We start from the raw sequence: 8,669 nt of genomic DNA, 5'->3' as shown, positions 1-8,669 counted from the left end.
GTCATTTCATGTATTAAGGTGAAAAATGAGGCTGGTTTCTGAATTCTTCACCAAACACCCATTGCCACAAGAGAGCAGAGTAACACGTGTAGCCATCTGAGGGAAAGGAGGGGCGATGCAAGATATTTAGGCCACGCTGGGATATTATTCATGCACAGAGGTAACAAAGACATCCTCAACCACGCAAGGAATGAGAGGGGCCAATCCCTCTCCCTCCTCCAGATTCCGTCCCCCCTCCAGTTGGCAGAAGCTGCTGGCAAAGCAGAAATGCGGTTTGCAGCGTTTTCACCCACATCACAAAGCAAAAGGTTTGTGGGTTGGTTCAGCCCATAGAATTAAAGGTCCCCAAAGATGTCCACATCCTAATCACTGGAACTTGTGACTGTCACCTTAGGTGGCAAAAGGGACATTGCGGGTGGGATTAAGGCCCCTGAGACAGGGATGACCCTGGATTCCCCGGGGGGCCCAGTGTCATCACAGGGTTCTTATAAGAGGGAGGCGGGAGGGTCAGAGGCAGAGAGAGACGGGAGATGCTGCGCTGCTGGCTGTGATGATGCAGGAGGGGCCGCAAACCAGGGATGCGGCGCCTCTAGAAGCTGGAAAAGGCGGGAACCTATGCTCCCCTGGAGCCTCCGGAAGGACCGGCCCTGCCCACACCTTGAATTTGGACTTCTGCCCTGCAGAACTGTCATAAGAATAAACTGGCTACGGGCTTCCCTGGTGGCGCAGTGGTTGGGACTCGGCGCTTTCACTGCCAAGGGCCTGGGTTCGATCCCTGGTGGGGGAACTGAGATGCCACATGCAGCAGGGCACGGCCAAAAGGAAAAAAAGGGGGAGTTCCCAACCAACGTCCAGAGGAGGGAGTTCAGACGCAGCAGAACCAGAAGTCAGACTCCACTAGTGCCTGGTGGGTTCCTGTCTGGCTTACAGCTCAGGGACCGACAGACGCTGGGCCCGCAGTAAATGCAGCACGGACCACCAGCACGCGGGCCGCCGGGAAAGCTTTCCCCATTTCTTGCTGAACTGGTGATTCTAACTTCTGGATCCGTGAGTATGACCTTCCCACTTGAGAAGCTGCTCCTGCTTCTTCGTGATCGATCTGCTCTAGGGTCATGCGATGGAGGGTCTATTACTGACTCTTCCTGGACAACCTCACAGGGCGGTCATGAGGGCTCATGAGTTCACATGGGTCGTGGCCTCTGCTGCCCACAGAGCCAGAGAGCCTAGAAGCCACACCGAGCAATCTGTCTGACCAGGGAGACCCTCACCCCAAACCTGAGGTCCGTAGATACTGGTTCTTTGGTGCCATGAGTTGGAGTTCCACGTCACAAAGCACAGAGGGGAAGGAGTGGGGTTTGCTACCTGCCCCAGACTCACCTGCTCCCTGAAATACTCGGGGAGAGCCGAGTTTGGGGAAGGGAGGATGAAGGGGTGGGGGGTGACAGATGCATGGTACCTGGCTGGCTGGGCTGCTGGCTGTCCTGAGAAGGAAAACTACCTGTGGAATTGGACAGTGACAGACCCGACCTCAGGAAAGTGGGTGTGCTGGAGTGCTGGATCCCCTGGCAGGTTTGGGCCATTCGGGCTAAAATGAGGGGATTTTTAATTAAAAAAAAAAGAAAAGAAAAAAAAAAAAGCAAGTACTGGTGATGCCTTTGGTCTTTTCCCTCTTCCAGGAGGAGCAAGGGCTCAGACATTCCCAAAGAGGGTGGCGTGGAAGTGGACAAAACATATTCAGTGTCCATGTTGCCTATTCCTCCTAGCAGAAAAAAACAGTCTTTTTCCCCCAGTGGCTGCAGCTGCTACAACCTCCCCCAGGGCCCCCTGCATTCCAGCTGGCGGCTTTAATGTTAACCCTGCAATTGCTGAATCACTGAAAGGGTTGAGTGAATTTGCAAGGAAAAAAATGTCAATGGCTCTGTATTGAATGGCTCTTAACATAGGATGCATAATAAAAAATTAGTGTGAAATGTTATTGGTTTGCATTTATTAAATACAATAATATATTACAATAAGTATAAGCATTATAGTATTATTATAATCCATTATTCTGATTATTATAATAAATGATATAATTATTATAATTTCATAACAGAGAGATCATTCCAATCAGGGAAAGGTGGGAAAAAAAGTCTTAGTGGGACACAACTTCTTTGCTTTTTGCAAAGCTCCGCGCTGAAACCTGACCGTGTCCGTGTGGGCTGTTTCAGCCAGGCTGACCTGAGAGCGGGTCCAGGCGCAAAAACCAGGACTTCGACTCAAGGACCAAAGCAGATCCAGGACACCTGACCAAGGTTTCTAACTATGAGAATCTCACGGATGCTGCGGGGACCATCTGGGAGACTTACAAATGTCCACGAGAAAGGGCTTGTTTCCCTAGGGGACCTGAAACCGAACTGTGGACCAGCCCTGTTTTTCTGATGTGGAGAATAATTATGCTCAGTGAAATAAGCCAGACACAGAAGGACAAATACTGTCTGATTCCACTCACAAGAGGTCCCTAGAGGAGTCACATCCACAGAGACGGGAAGTAGATGGTGGGGGCCAGGGGCTGGGGGAGGGGTGGGGAGTCAGGGTTTCATGGGGACAGAGTTTCAGTTTGGGAAGATGAGAAAGTTCTGGAGATGGATGGTGGGGTTGGCTGCACGACAGTGTGAATGTACTTAAAGCCACTGAGCTGTGCACTTAAAAATGGTTAAAATGGTAAACTTTATATGTATTTAACCACAATAAAATTTTTTTTGAAAGAGGAAAAATGGTTAAGATGATAAATTTAATGTTATGTGTATTTCACCAGAATTTTTAAAAATATAAATGTTTTAAAGAGGATGGCACCTTGCGGGGGGGGGCCCTCCCTGCCCTATGGGGGAAACTGCAGGGTCTTCAGGTGGTACAGAGATGTTCCAGACCCTGGGAAGGAAGCACAGCCCTCCTCTGGGGATACAGTGCACCTATCCCTACACTTAGGAGGAGCCTGAGTGCCTGGACCTAGACACTCATGGTGAATTCTCCCACCTTTCCCACAAAGCAAGGGCACTCCGCTTCTGACAGGTGTGTTCCCTCTTGACATGCTGGGTGCCTTTCGGGGGAAGAGGAAACCCCACTGGGGCCAGGGGAGCAGGCACCCAGCAGCCATCCTCTCCACCCTCCTGGGCAAAAGCAGCTTCCCGGGCAGGAAGGGCTGCAGGAGAGGAAAGGCAGAGTGAAGACCAGACCCAGCCTGTCCCCAGACCCCAGAATCCCCTCCACCACTTGAGATGACCGCCGCCACAGAGGATGGTCATGGAAGCCAGGACAGGCCAGGGGCCTTAATGGCTCCATTTTCTGGATGAAGATACAGAAGGTCTTGGAAGCACACAAGTTCTACTGTGAAGCGCTCTGTATTAGCATCCCAGGGCAGCTGTAACAAATGACCACACACTAGGGGGCTTAAAACCTCAGAAATTTATTTTCTCTCAGTTCTGGAGGCCGGAAGCCTGAGATGCAGGTGTGGCAGAGCCGTGCCCCCTCTGAAGGCTCCAGGGCAGGGTCCTTCCTGCCTCTTCCAGCTTCTGGGGGCTCCAGGCATCCTTGACTTGTGGCCCCATCACTCCAGTCTCTGCCTCCCCTTCTCTCTGTCTCTGTGCATCTCTCTCCTCTTCTTATAAGGACACCAGCCACTGGCTTAGGGACTCCACCCCACCCCACTCCAGGATGACCTCATCTTAACTAATGACATCTACAAAGACTGTTTCCAAAAAAGCTCACATTCTGAGTTTCTGGGTGGACGTGAATTTGGGGGCGCGGGACACAATTCAAACCAGTAGGACCTCCCAGGCCCACGTTTTGTAAGGCTCAGTTCAGACCCCCCATCCCCAGGCTCTGCATCAATCAGATTCACCTCTCCCTCCCCACAGCCGAATCCCTCTCCGCCCTCCTTTCTTAGGCCAAACTGCCCAAACTGCTCCATGCTGTAGCAGGAAGGATCTAGATGGGCCTGCCCCGCCTTATGAGAAAGAGGAGCACGTGGCCCTGAATGCCCGCGGGGAATTCTGAGCTCCCCACATACCCAGGGGACCCCCTGCCTTCCAGCGGGAGAGCTCCAGGTGGATCTGGGCTGTGCTGATTCTGGAATTCTCCACAGTGACAGGACTCTGTCCTTGACCAAACGTTAGGCCCCTCTGATCCCTCGTCCCAACTAGGCTTCGACCTTTGGGCTCCCGAGTTTGTCTCTGCATTGCACAGTTTTGGCAAAAACCCTGCTAAGTGACTTCAGCGAAAACCCCTGCCCTCTGTTTCTATAGTTATATGAGCTGCCACCGAGGGGGAGGCTGGGCGGTGGCTATATGGGACTCTGCCCTGTCTTTGCAACTTCTTATGAGTCCGTAATTTGTTTAAAATTTAAAGTTTTAAAAAATAGTAGTCTCCCCCCCAAAAAAAAGAATTTCATGGGAAAGGTTGATTAGGGAAAAAATGCCTAAAAAGGGGGTGATAATTTTTTTTAAAGGCTAAGAACACTGCCCAAGGGGAAGCTGTGTGAAGGTACATGGGAACTCTCCGTACCATCCTGGCAATAGACACTTCCAAAAAAAAAAAAAGAAGGGAATTCCCTGGTGGTCCAGTGGTTAGGACTCTGCGCTCTAACTGCGAGGGCCTGAGTTTGATCCCTGGTTAGGGAACTAGGATCCCGCAAGCCATAGGGCGAAGCCAAAAAAAAAAAAAAAAAAAAAAAAAAGAATTGACACTTCTCTAAAGACAACATACAAATGGCTAATAAGCACATGAAAAGATGCTCAGGGGTCACCAGCCATCACGGAAATGCAAATCAAACCCACACTGAGATAGCACCTCATCTCCCCAACAGGATGATTAGGATCAAAAAGACAGACAAGGGCTTCCCTGGTGGCGCAGTGGTTGAGAGTCCACCTGCCGATGCAGGGAACACGGGTTCGTGTCCCGGTCCGGGAGGATCCCACATGCCGCGGAGTGGCCATGGCCGCTGACCCTGTGCTCCGCAACGGGAGAGGCCACAACAGTGACAGGCCCGCGTACCGCAAAAAAAAAAAAAGACAAATAAAGCAACTAGACTCCAATAAAAATAAATAAATAAATAAAGAGAGGTGTAATAAAATGTAAAGAGCTCACGCACAAAGAAATAAAACTGCACTATAATAAAATTTTAATAGCACATTACCCCTTTGTCTAAAACAACAACAACAAAAAGCCCCAAAAGACAGACAATAATGAGTGTTGCCAAGGGCACCCTCACCCATTGCTAGTGAGAATGTAAAATGGTGCAGCCACTGTGGAAAACAGTCTGGCAGTTCCTCAAATGGTTAGAGTTGCCATAAGACCCAGTTCCACTCCTAGGTATCTACTCAAAAGAAAAGAAAAAAAAAAACACATCCACACAAAAACCTGTACACCTATGTTCACAGCAGCATAACCCACAACAGGTGAAAGGTGGAAACAACCCAAATGTCCATCAAGTGAGGAATGGATAATCCCCTTAAGGCACATCCACACAATGAAAGATTATTCGGCCATAAGGAGAGAAGCCCTGACACTCGCTACAACGTGGATGGACCTTGAGAACACGACGCTCTGTGAGAGAAGCCAGACACAGAAGGACACAGTGTGTGATTCCATCGATGGGAAATGTCCAGTACAAGCCAATCCACAGACACAGAGAGTGGGTTCCTGGTTGTCAGGGGCTGGGGAGGGGGAGGGGAATGACTGTTGATGGGGACGGGGTTTCTTTTTGGGGTGATGGAATGCTCCAGAGTTAGACATAATCTAACTACACACACACACACACACACACACGTGTAAATATACAGCAAAAAGCCAGCAAGGATAGACACCAAACGATATCACGGTTACCTCCAGCAAGGACCTGGAATTATGAAAAGTATCAAGGAAAACGTGATGTGCAGTCAGCTTCTCGAAATAAAATCGAGATAAAATAGAAAAGTTTAAAAATCTAAAAATGACGGCAGCTTTCGCTAAGCTTCCGAGGGACCAGAGGGGATTTGATGCAAATTCTCTTCCCGAGAGCTGGCTCTGACTCATTCCACGTGGGTGGTGGGAACTGTGGGCGCACAATGCTGTGCCGAGCCATGCCCCCAAACTGTACCAGATGCACCCCGAGGACACAGAACACTTTACCCAGGGGGAACATCTGCTGCTAAGACTGTCATGCGCTGAATCACGTCCCCTAAAAGATACGTTCCAGTCCTGACCCTATTACTATTGGAACTTATTTGCAAACAGGCTGTTTGCAGATGTAATTAGTTAAGATGAGGTCATACTGGGGCAGAGAGTGTCCTAATGCGATATATGACTGGTGTCCTTAAAAGAGAGACAGACACACAGGGAGAAGGCCATGTGACTACAGAGGCAGAGACTGGAGTGATGCATGACGGCCACCACCAGAGGCTGGAAGAGGCAGGAAGAACCCTCCCCTGGAGCCTTCAGAGGGAGCAGAGCCCTGGGACACCCTGATCTCTCTGCTCTTGGAACTTTAAATTGCAGCTGATGGCAATGGGTCCAGGACCCCCGTCCTTTCCTAGCTCTTCCAGACCAATCCTCTCCCACCCTTGGGTGGTTCGCAGGACCCTCCGTCCCTCGTGGTTGATGTCAGTGATCCCGTTGGACCCTCATTCACCCAGGCCTGTGGCACCTGGTTCAGGGTCTTCCCTTTCAGTTTTCAAACCACTGAAACTCATCCTTTCTCCACAAGAAAGGGCTGATGAGGACTTCCTGGCAGGGAAAAGTGCAATCAACCCCAGGGAAGGGGAGAGGTCGGTGAGCTTGTTGCTGGGACATTGGCAGAATGGTCAGCTTATTCCTGAGCAGGTGTGTCAGGAATCAATGGAGTGGACTTTTGATACCTTATCACTAGAATCACAACGCTAAGGTGTAAGACCCCTCGGCACGGGCGACCTGGGTCTGGATCGTTCTCTGAGGGTCCATCCTGGGCGCTGTAGGGTGTTGAGCAGCATCCCTGGCCCCCACCCACTCAATGTCAGGAGAACCCCCCAGTCATGATAACCACAGATGTCACCAGACACCGCCCGGTGTCCGCCGGGGGGCAGAGCCACCCCAGGTGAGAACCCCTGGGTTAGCCCAAGTGCCCAATAAGTCTACACCCCGGATTCCGGGCGTTCGGTTTACCTCGTTTCCCTGTAACGTCCGGCCTCTGGAAACTCCGTTTACTTCACGACAGAGTTTGCCCCATGGACCTGTCATCCAGGGGCACTTCCACAGGGCAGGGCTCGGACTTTGCCATTCTGGGTGCTGGGCGGCCTCGGGCAAGCTGCTCGACCTCTCTGCCTCTCTTTTGCCGCCTGCAGAGTGACGGGTGGAGCAAACCCAAGGGGAACACCCCAGGCCACCCCTCCCGCCCGGGACCCCGCCCCAGACCCCGTCCAAACCCCCGCCCGCCTAACTACCCGCACAGGAGCGGGGGCCAGGCTCGGGGTCTGCATCCCAGCGCGGCTGCGCGGCTCGGACAAACGCTCCCCGGGTGCTGCGGCCACAGGCGTGGGGGAGCGCTCCGGCGCCGCCGGGTCCTGCCCGGGTCCCGCCGCGGCGGAGGCCCTCGGTGCAGCGCGTCCCGGATACCCGTCAGCACCCCGTCCGCCCGCCCGCGCCCCCCGTTGGCGCCCCAGTTAACTCACGCCGCTGCCGCCGCCCCCGGACGCGCGCCCAGGACGGACCCGGCAGTGCGCCTGCGCGCCACGAGGCCGTGAATTACAAGTCCCAGAAGGCTCCGGGCGCGACCCAGGGTCCCCGTCCCTCCGGGGGCAGCGAGTTGAGTCACAGCGCTCTCTGAGGGCGGGCGGTGTCTCCTCAGGACTGAGATGCCTCCTGCAGCTGAGCACTTCCTCCGGTCCCAGGCGCACACGCGCGCTCCCTGAGAAGCTCAGGCGCATGAGTGTAGTGGAATAACTGAGGACATGGAAAGGAGACGTGACCCATGAGCCCCCCCCCCACGCCCAGCAAACTGGGGGCCGGCGAATAAGCCAGAACTGCAAACAGTCCTGATTGCTTTGAGCGCCCCCGGCAAACCGGGGACCTGCGAATAAGCATTGAGTGCTTTGGGCACTGATCCATGAGATGTCCTCAGTATAATCAGAATGGTGGGAACACAAGGCAATGTCCTTGTGCTGCTTTGGCGCTCAAGGACGAAGCACGGCATGTTTTCAAGAAAGCCCATTATTGCTTGTATAATCAATAAAAGCATATGTTGCTGCTTTGGCACCTCTGGAATGTTAAGAAAACAAATCTTAAAATGTAAACATAGATAATGCTTAAATAAAAGCTACCACAGCAGGACAGACGGCGCTGTTTTGCCTGAGCGAGCGGCAGCCCTCTACTGCTGTGTTTCGGCACAATTCATCTCGTGTGATGAGCCGACTTTCGGCCCTGTCCTAAGAAAAACTACAACACATGAGCGGCCTTTTCTTAAATAAGGGAGGAAATACGGTATATTCAGCGCCACGCCCAAAACATAGCTTTGCCAATAAAACAATAATAATAACCAGTATTATTTATTAACACATTAATAAGTGTATAATCCATTATATATCTAGTAAAATTGTTTTAATGATAATGTGTATTTATTAGTAATATTAATATATTGATTTATGTTAATAATATTCTGTTAAATAATAAAACTACCATAA

At 51.6% G+C, this 8,669-nt stretch overlaps 1 long non-coding RNA gene across 1 annotated transcript; it reads right to left on the bottom strand.

The window, feature by feature from the left end:
• Positions 1-1,979: 1,979 nt before the first annotated feature.
• On the bottom strand, positions 1,980-7,813 carry LOC132597143 (uncharacterized). The gene is made up of 3 exons (XR_009563573.1): positions 7,662-7,813; positions 7,156-7,328; positions 1,980-3,181 (listed from the first exon to the last, which is right to left on the bottom strand). It is a non-coding gene; the product is annotated as an uncharacterized lncRNA (long non-coding RNA).
• Between the last annotated feature and the right edge of the window lie 856 nt (positions 7,814-8,669).

This window comes from Globicephala melas, chromosome 3 (assembly GCF_963455315.2).
Source record: "Globicephala melas chromosome 3, mGloMel1.2, whole genome shotgun sequence".
Lineage (NCBI taxonomy): Eukaryota > Metazoa > Chordata > Mammalia > Artiodactyla > Delphinidae > Globicephala > Globicephala melas.
Note: the sequence above shows the minus strand (reverse complement) of the source record. Positions and strands in the feature narration are given on the sequence as shown.